This window comes from Epargyreus clarus, unplaced genomic scaffold (genome assembly GCF_041222505.1).
Source record: "Epargyreus clarus isolate Ecla_fem2 unplaced genomic scaffold, WU_Ecla_fem_2.2 ptg000026l, whole genome shotgun sequence".
NCBI classification, from domain to species: Eukaryota; Metazoa; Arthropoda; class Insecta; order Lepidoptera; family Hesperiidae; genus Epargyreus; species Epargyreus clarus.
Genome location: NW_027332233.1, coordinates 4,568,122 through 4,584,231, shown reverse-complemented (window position 1 = coordinate 4,584,231; position 16,110 = coordinate 4,568,122).

Below are 16,110 nucleotides of genomic sequence, written 5' to 3'. Positions count from 1 at the left end.
AAGTACAAAGTAACGAGTCGAGTATACGTGCAAGTCTAAGGGTAGCGGAAATTCTTGCGAAGTCTGGCCGATCATTTACCAACAGCGAACTTATAAAAATGTGCTTTAGTCATGGCTAAAAAAAAGGTGTGCCCCGACTAAAAAAAAATTGAAAATAAAAGTCTTTTTGCAGGAACGTGTACCCGGCGAACTGAAGATTTGGGTAATAATTTATATTAGCAACTCCGGGAAAAAGCACAACAATTTGAATGGTTCTCTATAACTACCCATGAAAGTAATGATGTGACTGATACTGCCCAGATTTTTAATATTTGTTAGCGGAATCGATAAGAACGTTACACGTTCGAGGCGCTGGTCTGACGCGAAGATGTCTCTTAAAATCTTATGCGGAGGCCTAGGAGCTCTATACATTGAACCCAACGAATTGTCCCACGATGCAATCGACAATTTAACTTCCCTGAACCTTCCCTCTAGGAGCATCGGAAGGCCACGTAGTGCATGGTTGTCACTGATGTATGTAAGTGCATTCCTTGTACACGCATATAGCGTCGACGAATGCTTCTACAACTTCTGAGTCCTGCTTTGATCCGTTGAAACGAGCGGTATAATTCGCGAAGTTTCCGGTCTGAACTATTGATGACATGCCTGGAGACGTAGGGCTGGTAGAGTTCTTGTTGTTCTGGTTGGTAGACACTGTTGAACACGATCTTTACGAAACAATTTGCGTATGTGAGTTCGAAAAATCCTTTAGATGACACGAGTTGGGATTCCAATGTAGTTAGATTGACGACACTGCCTCACGATGGGCGCAACGGTAACATGCAACAGGTGTCGGCGATACGAAATGGAAGACGGTAGGTACTTGTATATAAAATCGTATATTCGAGACAGCGGCGTAAAGCGGACTGGCGCGGCGAACGACTGAGGCAATATAGGCCGCATTACAATACAAAACAATTAACTTTCCAGGAGTCCCTGGTATAAAGTCTTCCCGTTTACTGCACTTTTCATGACTAAAATGCGTAATTTGTGCATTTTACTGATTCTTCAACTAGTTTAACATAAGTTTTGATCTTCCTGTTTTCATTGTGGCACACCTTTTAATATGGATCGTAAAACCTAGTCACATAATAATTAATAAACAAATAAGCAAAGATAGACTAGTGCAATTTTTTTTAAATATATAATTAGGTGGGCGACGCGGTTACGCGACGGGCGACGGGTTAGTTCGGGGAATAGTGGCGGTTGTGGACATACGGCGATAGCGGGACGGGCGGCGGGACTTTACCACTATACAGAAACGTCATTTTACTATGAGCGCATTTCAAATCCGTCGTTAGACCGGCTAATTAATTAGAAAACTAAAATACATAGATTTTTTTCTGTAATGCAGTATTATACTTTTAGTACCTCAGACACTGGGCATTACTGATCATGAAATTATTATAGATCTACAATAACAGAGAATAGGTTCCTCTTCGAGCAACCAAAAGACTCCCTGCAAAAAAAACCTCAAAACCATGAGAGAGAAGAGTTGTCAAGCAGTATTTCGAAGGCTTATTATGCGCCCTGCCTCTATCCTCAGCAAAGTACAAAGACTTAGTAGCTTGTGTAAAAGTAATACTATTCCAGGTATTTATCACAATTATTACTTGGCATTACCACAAGTAGGTACCACGCGTCGAAATGATTTATCTGACTCAGAATATAATATAGTTATATTTAAATATAATGTTAATAAATAATTTTAAAGTATATTTTGTCTAAAAAGTATAATTGTCTTATTTTCAGACAAATGCTCTTGCGGCTTAATTAACAGTCGTATAAACCGTGATTTCATATTATAAAAAGTCATAATTATGGATCGCAAAGGAGACTAACATGATTCCATACATTTATGAGCCGAATGTAACACGATAAAAATGGTCTGAATTTAAAGGTCCCAGGTTATTAGTCCATCACAGGAAAGTCAGATAAAAAATAGCAGTTTCATTATCATTTGTATATGTGTCCAAAACATATTATTTATTTTTCAATGCATCTGAACATAACACATCTTCCATAGCATTTGCTATATTACAACCTTCCTTGTTGATTTACACTTTAAATCCACTGTCTGTAATTATGCCAACTGATAGTAAATTATCTGATAATCCAGGTGCATAAAGAACATTTCTTACTTGAATTTTATCATATGGTCCACACAACTCCGCAGAACACACTCCACAGTCAGTGGCTTCCCAGTTTGTAGTTTTTCCCACTGTAATAGTTTTAACTAATGGCTCACGAACATTGTTAATCCATTCCTTGTTACTACTCATATGCATGGACGCACCAGAGTCTAATGTATTATTTTGCATTACTTTTATCTGAAAACGCTGAAAAAGCTGCAATAAGGCTTCCTTGTTTGCCATGTTCATTGTTAGAAGTTGTATTTGCATTTTGACAGAAATTAGCATAGTGTCCATAACCATTGCAATTGTAACATCTAGGACCCTTTGACTTTATTGGTTGCGTTCCATATTAAAATTACAAATTACTAACAAAATCTAACTTGGATATAAGATCATCCAACTTGGGCTGAGAGATTACGTTGCCAGTGGGCCACAAAAAACCTACGTCTTTCTTACTGATATTCAAGGATTTACCTATTTTTTGTTTTCAATTTTAAGCCTATTGAAATTATTAGAATCGGTTTTTATATAAATATTTAACTTGTCGTCCTTATCTATCAAAATTACTTTTGTGTTCAACCAATTTACCTTTTCCTTGGATACAAAAAGTTTTCTATTTATAGTATTTTTTAAGTGTTTTAATCATTTTTTTCCATTCAGTAATTCGGATAGAGGGAGGAAAATCAGTGCCTCGAGAAACATATGAAGAATATGTTACTAATTTTGATAATGTGGAAATATCTGCTATGTCTTGGAAGGATAACAAACAGGTTGTTGAACAAAACTAATGTACAATTGGCGGCTTTATCACTAAAAATAGCGATCTCTTTCAGGCAACCATTTACTTGTTGCACAAGACATATTAAATATACTAAGGTGTAGATCGTTGTAATCGTTGTGTCGTTCGCGGTGGTGTAGGCCGCCACCGAGATAAAACTTTGTTGTAAAGCTTCGGAGTCATCGGTCGCGCTCGCGTAATATTGTCGTTTTCGTTATATACTCCGAAGTAGCTGCGCCCATCAGCAGCAGGTGACTGCGCAACCCTGTAGCACATTGCAACTTATTTTCGTATATACAGTCTACTTAACCTTCTTCGGGACACGATCGTCCTGTCCATCAAAGAGAGGAACATTCGGTTCCTTCGACCCAAGTACACGTCGGTGCTTGGGCCGCCTAATTAAAAGCAACATTTATTTGGCCGAGCCGAATCCTTATTTGTTCGATCGAACTAAAGAACAACATTGGCCCTTCGGCGGATGTAATTCTTTACAAGTCATCACTTGGTTACATTTACTTATGTCTCGCCATCTTTGCGCTATTTATTAATAGTCGTTGGTTGTCAGTATTGTATTGCGCCATATTTATTTGTCGTTGGTTGGTCATATTGTCAATGCTGTCAAGTCGTGTTTGACTTTGACTTTGATTTCGTAAAGTTTTAATAAACTTATACCAACTTATATCAATGTCTACTGGAAGCAACGACAGTGGGACAAGTGATGGGGACGCTAAAAGGAATGCCAGGGATTACAATATGATGCGGTTAGAATATATAGCGGGATCGGATATGATGGATGGATGCGTTGCGGAAAACCTTAGAGAACGTTTGAGTAAATTTCATAAAGCGCAAATAAACTTATTGCGTTCATTAAGTGCTGCTCAACGCCAGTCTGAGATTAGTGTAACTGCGTCGTTCGATACAAAGTTTAGAAGTGTGTTGGTCCGTCTGCAGCGTTAAAATAGTGACCGTAATATAAAACAGAAAGTCGTTTCGGTTTCTGCTAAGCTGCCTAAAATCAACATTAAGCCGTTTGATGATAAGCTGGAAAATTAGTTTTTATTTAAACAGTTATTTGATTTATTAATTCATAATTGAAATATATGCTGAAGGTTGTATGGCATACTACACCTAGAGTCTGACCTACTCATGAAAGTAGTAAAAGAAAAAAATAAGTGTGTGGCAAAAGTGTCTGTGTTTTTGTGTAAATATAATTTAATTTTAATAAATAGATACTAATCTTAATTTTACTTTTTATTCATAAGTTGATATTAATTGTATATAAATTTATTGTTTTTAATTTATCTATTATTTAAACCTATGTCGCAGGTGCCTTCGACATCTGGTAGTGTTAACAACCAATACGGCAGGTCTGCAAACCTTATTCAATGTCCACATTGCTCTCAAATCAGATTTTTTAAAGTATACCTTTACGGCCTTATTAATAAAAATCGCTTATTCCAAGCTTAATCCATAGTTACACTTGGACTAGTTAATCTTGGTCTAACAAAGTATTAACTTCGTTATAACAATGTCATTAATAAACATGGAATAACCTTGGACTAACTATTCACTTCTTAGTCCAGGTTTAGCGAATAAAATATAGCAACACCCAAATTTTAAAAGTAAAAAGAATGAGTCAATGAATGAATTCATGTAAAAAATGACACTGACAGCGTATATTTTGAGATTGACAAATCAAACTCGACAGCTTTCAAGATTTCAAATGCTTTAACTCGCTTGGTCGTTATAGCTATTTGAAATACAAATTAACTATCAAATTAAAACAAATAAAATGGACCGAAAACGAGCTCGGTCAATGAATTGGGATGAAGAAGAAAAGGTAAGCCGTATCGATAGTTATCGCGTGGACCTTATTTGATAATGATGTGAACTTTATGAAAAAATAATTTTATCTTTCAGCAATTACTTCGTGCGGTTTTAAAAGACCATGCAGAAATAATAGAGAACAAATCCCTGGACACAAACTCAAACAAGACTAAATGTAAAGCATGGGAAGAAGTCCACAAAAGGTTTTTGTCTGCCAAATACATTATGAATTGTTGCATTATATTATTGTAATGTACATAACTTCATAAGATATTCATTTTCTATGTTAGGTTTAACGAGTTAAATGTGAGAAATCGGTAGCTAAGCCGGGGGGATTACGGTTCTTACGGTGCCAAGATTTGAATGCGGATCCTTATAGATCTCGACGAGACAAGACGAAAAGTAAGAATATTTTTTTTTGATATCTCGCTTAGTTTTCGAGATATCGATATTTAAAAATCGAAAAATAAAAAAAAAAATATTCTTTTAATGATGTATTTCGATAGATTTTTGGAAAAGAAAACGAAAACAAAGAATAAAATTTTTCGATATCTTGCTTGGTTTTCAAGATATTAATAAATACATTATTAAAAATATTGGAATTTTATTGAAAAAATTTTTTGAAGATCAAATTCAAAATAAAAACGCTACTAATTAAAAATTAAAATTTCGCGGTCTATCACCGACGTGACGTAATTAAAAGTTTGGTTCTACTTACCAACAGGTGTACACCTGTTGGTAAGTAGAACCAGTCTAGCGATTTAAATTTGAATTATGATATCAATTTTTTTTAAACACCTATATAATATAATTTTGAAACTATATACATTAATATTAGCCTTTCGTTATCGTTTCGTACATTGTTTTTTATTAATCCTTTTTGCAAGTTCCAATATGACAGGTAAACATCCTCAATTACATTCAAAATTGAATAATTTTAATATTTTTAATGCTTTTGAAGAACTAGTTGATAGTGAAGATAAAGCTATTTCTTTCTTGGAAGAAATAGGTTTAATTCCTTCACGTAATTCAACTCCACCGCAATGTTGTGATCTCCCAATGCTCGTTGAATCTGACACACGCTCTAAATTCGGCTGGGTATGGAGATGTTCATCAAAAGGATCAAAAAAAAAAGGTTCCAAATCCTGTAGAAAAGTTATAAATCCGAGCTTTAATACTTTTTTTGATGGCACTTCATGTCACATTTTAATTAATGAAGTCCTTGCAATTGTCATTTGCTTTGTCATCAAAATGAGAGTTACTGATGTGTATGAGCACTTAAAACAATGGCGTCTGAAGAACGATAGCTGTGTTTTAAGTCGTAGTACAATCGTTGATTATTTCAGTTATTGTCGTGAAATAGCTGAAGTAATTACTTCACACAGTAATTTGATTCTTGGTGGTAAAGATAAAACGGTTCAAATCGATGAAACATTTTTAACTAAACGGAAATACAATCGTGGACGTCTTACAAAGCAAATGACCATAACTGTACTCGGTTTATATTGCAAGGAAGATAAAACAGGTCTTTTTTTTAGAGTCAATAGTAAATCAAAGAAAGTAAATCAAAGAAGGATTTGTGCCCGTATATTCAAAAATATGTAGATTACAACACTTCTCGGCTATGCACAGACAGTGCAAAGCAGTATCATGGTGTTAACAAATTGTTTTCTCCTGATACTGTGCATTTGCAAACAAATCATAGCAAAGGAGAATTTGTAAGTGCATCGAACCCGGCGAACACCATCAATGATTTAGAGAATCAAAATAAACAATTGAAACAGACAATTATCTGTCGTAAATCAGAAAAACTTATCCATCAATACATGGCATTATATTTTTATAGAAAAAATTGTTTAGAAAAAATCTATTCTGATTACGGTTCTCAAATCATGCAATTCCTTCTTGATATAAAAAAAGTTTATCCGGGAGTAGTAAACGGTATATTGCAGGAAGGATTATTTTTGAAGGAGATTGATGTTCAGCCAAATCAAGCAGATGAAGAGGATGCAACAACTAGCGAGACTGATAATATCGATTTGGCTATCGATGAAGCATCATCTGACATCGAATATCAATCAGATGATGATTCAGAACTCTATTGAGTTCCCCCCGCACACTAAGGAAGGTTTGGAGTCATTAAATACTTTGGGAGTGACGAACCAGAGAGTTCTTTCTTGATGTGCACGGAACGTGAATATACTGTTACGTGTAGATACTGTTATCTACAGCGAAATTCATCATTTTAAATATTTATTTATGTTTTAATTTATAAAATAGGGGGAGGGGGCATTGCTCCTCCCGATCTCCACCTAGGCTTCGCCCTTGGACCCCTAAAAAGGTAAAAAATAGGGGAAATCGTGTTTTGTGGTTTTTATTATAATAAGATTGTATTTTCTTGATTTTATCATAGCAAAAATCATGTTTTATTACTAATAAAAAAATATTTTTTGAAAAATTTTCAACCATTTAAAACTTTAATCATCGATATTTTGAAAACTATGCAAGATATCAAAAAAAAATATTCTTTGTTTTCGTTTTCTTTTCCAAAAATCTATCGAAATACATCATTAAAAGATTTTTTTTTTTTATTTTTCGATTTTTAAATATCGATATCTCGAAAACTAAGCGAGATATCAAAAAATTTTATTCTTACTTTTCGTCTTGTCTCGTCGAGATCTATAAGGATCCGCATTCAAATCTTGGCGCCGTAAGAATCGTAATCGTGCCGCTAAGCCAACTGAAAATGCAATGGAAAGCGATGAAGATGTACGCCCGAAAGACCTGCTCCAGTTTCACCAAACAATGCAATGAAACAAATGGTGGGGCAAGACCTAGAACCCCAGATAACACTTATATGGAAATTAAGGATTTATTAAACCCCGCAGAGTTACTAAAAGATGAAAATATTTATGATTCAGATGAAATTGTAAGTAAATTATTTGGTCCTTGATTTTTTTGGAAATATGTTTTGGAATAACACTAATTATATCGCCTCTTAACATCGTTATATTTTGTATTAAATTTCTTACAAATTTGCTTTATTTATTTATGATAAAGAGTTTTATCTGTTTTCTCAATAGATTCCAATATCAGATAATAAACTTGTAGCAACCCCCAGTGAGACTGCTGTCACATTACAGGTCAGTTGGTTCAAAATATCCAATCAAAAGCAATTATGAAGTACATTGAAATAATCTGTATGCCTTAAATATTGCTTCCGGTATCTTTATTTTAGGAACCAGTAACATACTTGCTAACTCCATTGGAGAGTTCTCTCATAAATGATAACATTATGAAGGAAACTGAGATAAATGTATGTATTTATAAACTAAACTTAGTTTATATATATATATATATATATATATATATATATATATATATATATAGACAGTGTGAGACAGTTAGAACTAACTGTCTAACATAAATAAAATTCCTCTGTACAATATTTACAGACCTCTCAAGAAAATCCATTGGCCACACCAATAAAAAAAAGAGTTTCAACTCCAACAAAGGTGGGAAATTATGATTAAAACGGTCCTCTGTACAATATTTACAGACCTCTCAAGAAAATCCATTGGCCACACCAATAAAAAAAAGAGTTTCAACTCCAACAAAGGTGGGAAATTATGATTAAAACGGTTACTCTGGTAGTTGATTCTGTTTTTAAATTAATGCTTTTCTTTTTTCCACAGGTGTTAAAACGAAAATTTACTCAAAATTCCAATGTTGGGGATGTTTTAACATCTAGAAAGGTTAAAATCTATTTAGTTAGGGAACAACACATCATAATAAATACAGTATACTGAAATATTGCATCTCTACAGTTTATTATTTACCATACATATATATGTACTATCCTACTGATGTGTATATCGTATATTATGTACAGGAGCATGATGACTATGTGAGCAAAATGTTATGCCACAGCAAGCAGCTGAAAGAAATCCATCACAAGAGAACCATGGAAATGGCCGATGAAGAACATGCAATTAAAATGGAAATTCTCAAAGAAAATCTGAAATCTACTATTTTAGAACGTGAAATTTTAGAATTAAAAAAAAAAGAAATGAGTTATAAATAAAAAGTATATTGAAAACTATTTTTGTTTAACTTACCAATAAATTAATTAAGTAAAAGAGTAAAACAATTTTTAATATATAGTGACTATTTTTATTTTTTTCATACAAAGATGAGCTACTACACTCAATAAAATGGTTTTGGTCACCTATAAAAGTAGTACATATTTAAATTATTTAAGCTATGGTATTGTGTACTTTCTTTTGGCCTATAATTCATAATTGACCTTATCAAAGTACATGGTACTTATACCTGGGCACCTTTGTGGAGAAAGTTGTTTGTTTGAGCATATGACAAAAGTAGTATAAATTTATATGACATGTATTAAAGTAAAGATGGAACAAATAAAACCAATAGAACCATATTGATTCAAATTATTCATATTTATTACTGACTGATACATTTTGTGATGAGTGTAACTGACTGTTTAACTGGGGTTTTGCATTCGAACTGTTATAGGGGTGTGATAGTTTAATAATTTTCTTGGATGAATGCTGCTCGTGCTGAATTTCCCCTAACACAGTTATTTATGGCCTGAGTCACTGGAACATTGATATCTTCTACGCCCTCAAGAAAATCTTGCTTGTGCATTGCAATATTGTGGAGTACTGCTAATGCAATTATATATAACTTGGTATTTGGCAATTTTTTTGTGAACCCTCGTAATAAACATCTGAATCTTGCCTTCCATACTCCAAAACATCTTTCAATTGAGTTCCGTGTTCTAATATGTGCCCGGTTATACATCTCCTCCTTTTCGTTGTTGGGATGTAGAATGGGTGTAAATAAATAAGGAGTGCAGGCATATCCTGAATCACCCAAAAGTCTACCCTTAAATTCTCCCCGCTCAAATCTTTGTTTTAGTCTACATTCGTTAAAAATCCTTGCGTCATGTGTACTGCCTCGCCAGTGTGCCACTATATCCATAATTTCTAAATTGGCATTAGACACAACCTATAACAATGAGAACATGTTTAATTTTGAACACTGAATAAGTTATTATTGACAATTATGAACAAGAATTGTTCAGTCGACTGAACTGTCCTTTAGGGTGAAGCCAAACGAACGTAATTTTATGAGTTGTGAGTCGCGTATTTTCGGTCACTTATTTTACGTTCAACTGAATTTCTGTTGAGCTGCCAGACGGACGTAATTTATTCAGTTACTATTGAGCGTTGGTACGGGGTATTTGTGTCATCAAGTGCGATGGATCCATTGAAAATATTGTGTATTTATGAAGCGTATTCAGAAGATGATACCAGAAAAAGAAGCTGGGTGAACCCACTCAATAGTGAGAGGCTGATATGTGGACAGTTCCATACATTATATGAACGTGTATGTGCAAATCCAGATATGTTTAAAAACTACTACCATATGCCATTACATGTTTTTCAAGAATTATTACATCAAATAAAACCTTTTATTACTAAATCGGACACAAATATGAGACTAGCCATCAGCCCAGAGGAAAGATTAATAATAACACTCAAGTAAGTTTTAAAATATTTTAATTATTATTTTACTTTAATATAAGGATTAAGGAACAAACTGCACAGTGTTCTATGTTTCATCAAATTCATTAGTTTCATTGGAGTGATATTCATTTGCCTGTGTTGTGTATCCTCTATTTACTGGTGTCGGGTAGTATTGATTGCTGCTGTTGCTGTAGGAATCGGAACAGGGTGATGAAATATGAGGCTAGTTTGATTGTGTGTGCTGTTCTGGAATTTGATACTTAACTTTATTTAATGCTTTCATAACTTCCATGCGAAATTCGAAATTCTGTTTCTCTGTCATTTTGGACATCTCCGGCAAAAAAGATAATAAAAAATATCGATTAGGATCCTTATCATCATTATCAAGCTTTTTGAGAAGAGATTCTGGAAACAGTGTCATTGTTTGTTTTTTATTTTTTGTTCGGGATACAGATGGTTGCGATGACACTGTGGGTGTCTGCTTTGACGTCGACGGCTGGTTTTGGTATTCAGGTGTTTGCATTGACGCTGGCTGGCTGGTAGACGGTTGATACAGCGGTGAGTCCGCTTCTGTGGATCTGAATTTTTCATCAAGAGCTTCATCATCGTTGTTGCCAGTTATATTACTGTCATCGTTATCAGTGTTTTCAGGAGAAGTTACATTTGAAAATGAGTTCCTTGACTGTTTGGTAAATTTTAAAAACTGCAATAAATCAAAATACGGGCATACTTTCTTCTTCTTTGCTGCGCTACCACTTCTTTCTTCATTTTCTTTTTTTTTTTCACGCGTGTAATAATCTCTTACGGCTTTCCATTTTTTTTGCAGAAATTGTACTGAAAAGTAAAAGATTTAAATTTTAATAGGATGATTATGTTATTGACTTATGTACCTAATAAAATTTAACTTAAGTTTTTTGAATTGTGTTCAATTAATTATTTTTACATTTTGTTTCAGGTATCTTGCCAAAGGTATTGATTTAAATACAATAAGTGAAGACTTCTTGATTGGGCGTTCTACTGCGTATGATATCGTTAAACATACCTGTATACAAATATGGAATGTACTTCAGCCTAATGAAATGCCAGAACCAAATGAATCTATTTGGAATTCGAACTCCGAGCTTTTTTATAAGAAAACTAATTTTCCAAATTGCGTTGGGGCAATAGATGGTAAACACGTCAGAATAAAATCACCTTCACACAGTGGTTCGAATTATTATAATTATAAGAAATACTTCTCCATCGTGTTAATGGCTGTGGCAGATGCAAACTGTTGTTTTACAACGATTCATGTTGGTGATTATGGAAAAGAATCGGATAACTCTATATTCAGAAATTCTACATTAGGTCAAAAGTTTTTCAGAAATGATTTAAATTTACCGGAAGACAAAAATTTGCCCAGTTATACAAACGAACCCCAACCTTTTGTTTTTGTTGGAGATGAGGCGTTTGGTTTACACAGAAATATGATGCGCCCATATCCTAACAGAAACCTAGATAGAAACAAACGTATTTTTAATTATCGTCTTAGTAGAGCGCGACGATGTGTAGAATGTGCTTTTGGCATATTAACAAATAAGTGGAGGGTACTCCACTCTTCAATGCAAGTTAACCCTGACTTTGCCATTGATATAGTTAAAGCTACATACATGCGTATTGCACAATTTCGTGCGAAGGAGAGTTGGAGCTAACTTTGACGATGAGTTTCTGAAGTGTCCTTTACAATGTATTCGACAAATTTCAAATGGAAGAAGGTTGTCGAGTTCTGCTATATCCACCAGAGATTTTTTTAAAAATTACTTTGTTTGTGAAGTAGGAGCGTTACCCTGGCAAAATCGAATCAATTCTGTATTCTGATATTTTACAAAAAAAATCCTTATTGGTAATTTTAATATAGGATACAGCATATAGATACAGCCGGTATAGATATAATATATCAATAATATGTTAATAAAGATTTGGTAAAAATACTCACTTTTCTTTTCTTTGTCTTCGTTTCTCAAATTGTTCCATTCTTCAAAACAATTCTCAGCGACCTCTTGCCATGCTTTCTGTTTCAAAAACTTGTCACTATATGACTTTTCTGATAAATTCCATAGACATGGCCGTTGTTCAACTTCAACAATCAATTTTTCCGTGTCGAACATTTTTGCAAGCGAGAAACGTGTCGACTCCTACGCATCCCGTAACGAACTGTCGTGTCCTCGTGTCGCTGCCCCGCTGACCGCTCTCCGCAGCGCCCCTCCGTCGCCCCGACAGAAATTCGGTCGAGTTTATGCGCGTGAGTCGGCAGACAACTCATTTTGCGTCGTCGTGTGGTACAAACTACATTTTTGTATGAAACCGAATGCAGCAGAAATTACGCGACAGAAATTTCGCGACTCACAACTCATAAAATTACGTTCGTTTGGCTTCACCCTTAGGGCTTTATTTATTTTTTATGTATACTTCATACATACATTTTGCAGTGAGATTAAAGAGAGATAAGAGTGATAGTACAAAAAAAATATACACTACAATATGATATGAACTTACTTGTACATTAATGGAACTATATCCTTTTCTATTTATATAATATTGGCCAACATCCCCACCAATTTTCGGAATGCGAATATGTGTGCAATCTATTGTTCCAATCACTTGTCTAAAGCTAGCTATTGCATAAAAATCTGCAATTATATTATTTTGCTCCATATCAGAGACTGGCATTTTTATCCATTGGGCCCGATGTTGTACGAGTGCTAATGCAACCTGTTTGCATACAAGAGATATCGTTGGCTGACTCATACCATTTATATCTCCTGCGTCGTCTTGAATCTGAAAAAAATAAAAAAAAAACAGTAATTAAAATAGCTACTTCTTATTAATATATTGTCTCTTTTCCAGCCAATATATAATTAAATTAAATATGTATTATGTAAAAAAGCAGTTTTGTTATAGGTACATGATTGCATAAACAAGTTAGTAAGCACCTAATTTAAAGAAAACATTGAACAATATACTGATTTGTGATAATAGATAGTTTCATTTACCTCTCCTCGGGCCCATGTTCTTATTGCAGTCAATACTTTCAGATGAGGCGGTATAAAGCCCCCTCTTGCATCACCGGCTAAGTCATTTTTTACCATATCAATAATAAACACAGCAGTCGATTTAGAAAATCTGTACTTATGTTTAAACTCTGTTTCATGGAGTTCTAACGGATTTTGACGAGTTTTATATAACTTCACAAGTCTTGGCAAATGTAAAACTTGGTTCTCAACTTCATTTATTTCGTCAATCACTATCAAATCGTCAATGAAATAATCTCTATCCATCTTACTGGTTACTTAAATCACAGCTATAACTACAAAACTGTTTATTCAAGTGCCAAATGCAAATGTTCATCTATTTATTAAAAATGTGGGCATATTATAAACGTCAACTTAAGTGTAAATTAATATAAAAATACATATTAGCATGACAGATGTCATGTCAATTACCATTAATCTACGCTTAGTCCATCCTTAAACTAGGTAGTGACACGGACTAACTTTTACGCCAAGATTAGACTCGGAGTAGCTTATTCCCTCCCTAATACGTGTTTATTAATACTGAATTTGGATAAACTTTTATTACGACTAGTTTTACAGTTACGCTTGCTCTAATCCACATTTATTAATAAGGCCGTTAAGGATTAAATATTCACATTGGAAGATCCCATAATCAATTTAAACCTTTGGTCTCCAGTAAATTTATTAATTCACAACACAATTCATTTAATTCATGAATTAACGTATCATCTACACCTAGTTAACTTTTCTGGAAAACTTTGTCAACATATAAATCATCAGGTCCTATCCATCCAATCGCATTCCAAGAGGTGCTCTGATATGCATAGCATCTAAATTGTCGGAATGTATTAAAATCATATTAAGAGCAACATCCGCTTTCCGTACCAGTCCACGCCAATCTGACACAAAATTGTAATGCACTAGAAATTACTCCTAAAAAAAATACTAGGGGCAGTTATGTCATTAAAACGTGGTTCTACAGGAGGCCTCGATGGTCTGACTCCCCAACATTTTAAAGACCTTACATGTGGAGCCACGGGCGAGGCTGGAAAAGTCTTATTGAATGACGTTACTGCTCTTGTAAATCTAATGATTTATGGTAATGTCAATGCCAATATTACTGGTATTTTATATGAAGCCAATCTATGTGCATTTAAAAAAAAGGATGGAATTCGGCCAATAGCTGTTGGTAATACTGTTAGGCGTATAGCTTCTAAGGTGTGTTGCAGACACATTCTCCCTAAGCTTCAAGATAAATTAGAACCGATTCAATTAGGTTTTGGATCTAAGGGAGGATGTGAAGCAGCGGTACATAGTCTTAGAAGTTATGTACTCTTGAAGTGAGTGCTCTTTTCTTAATTTGGAAAAACAAAATATTATTGACAAATGACTCCAAATATTCAACTTTTAAATAAAGAGTCTCTTCGCCTTTTGGGTTCACCTGTTTTATAAGTCTATACCATCTTAATGAACAAATTTCCAGTTTTGAAAATATTTCTTCACGACGAAATTAATTAGTAAGTTGCTTATCATATTATCCAGTTTTGCTTATTTGTTCCAAAATTTGAGATGTTCTCCAATTTGGAAACATACGAGTCACCTATTTTTAATAAATTCATTGATTCAGGATTGTTTCATTAATATATAGACGCATATGGATACTCCTAACATATATTATAACAAGAAGCGCCATATAACTACTTCATATTATCTAAAATTGTTGTTGTTGAGCCAATGAAATCAAAGTGAGCCCTGAAACTTGATCGAGCTCATGGAACTTTTGTGGAAAATTTAAGTGTTTTAGACAAGTTTGGTTTATCAGATAAGAATTACAGGTTGTTCCATTTGTTTTGGTCAAAATTAGATCAGGCCACAAAATAATCTTTTCAATTAAAATTTAATTCTGGTGAGATAAAAAAGTTCACTCAATTTCAGGATTTTGTTAAAAAAACAAGTTAGGGCATTAAGTGAGTGTCTACTCTAGGTATCCAGGGCAGCGAACAACGACAACTAATTTTTCGAGAACACAAGTTACAAGAAAAAAAACCTTCGTTTTAATTTGCGAGGCTTCTCCATCCTTTACAAGTAACTAAATTTCAAGCACCTAAATAAGATTAGATCAATAGAAGCAAAAATCAAGCGAAAATCGATACGACGACTACATCCTTCGGTGCCTCGAATGCGTGGATGGAGTGATCAGCATCGCAATCAGTGTATTTCGGTGAGACATCCACTCGTTTCCTGCTTATCTCCATCGCCTACCTGTGTTAATACCGTACTATTAAAATATTCCAGGATTATAACAGTTACGGCATCGCCAACGTGTCATCACTTTGAGGTGATATTGCGCAGTATTTATTTACTACACGCCGAGGTTTGGCTGTTTAAAGTTGCAAGTACTCGCACACGTATGCTGTGCCTTTCTATGTTTCACCAAGATGAGCACCGATAAGTGTCAGTTCACAAAATGGCGAACGTATTCACGAATTGAACAAAAAGCGGGGCATAATTAGAGGTAGATTAACCATTTTTTAAAAATATGTTAACAATTTAGAATCGCAGCAAATAAATACAAATTCAAATAAGCAAAAAGAACTTTTTTAAAGAATTTAATGCAATTCAACGTGAAATAGAAGTCACAGTAAATGATCACGAGCTTTTCCAACTGCTAGAATTGCGCGAAAGCTTTGAAAGTTCATACTATACTATTGTGGCTCCCAATT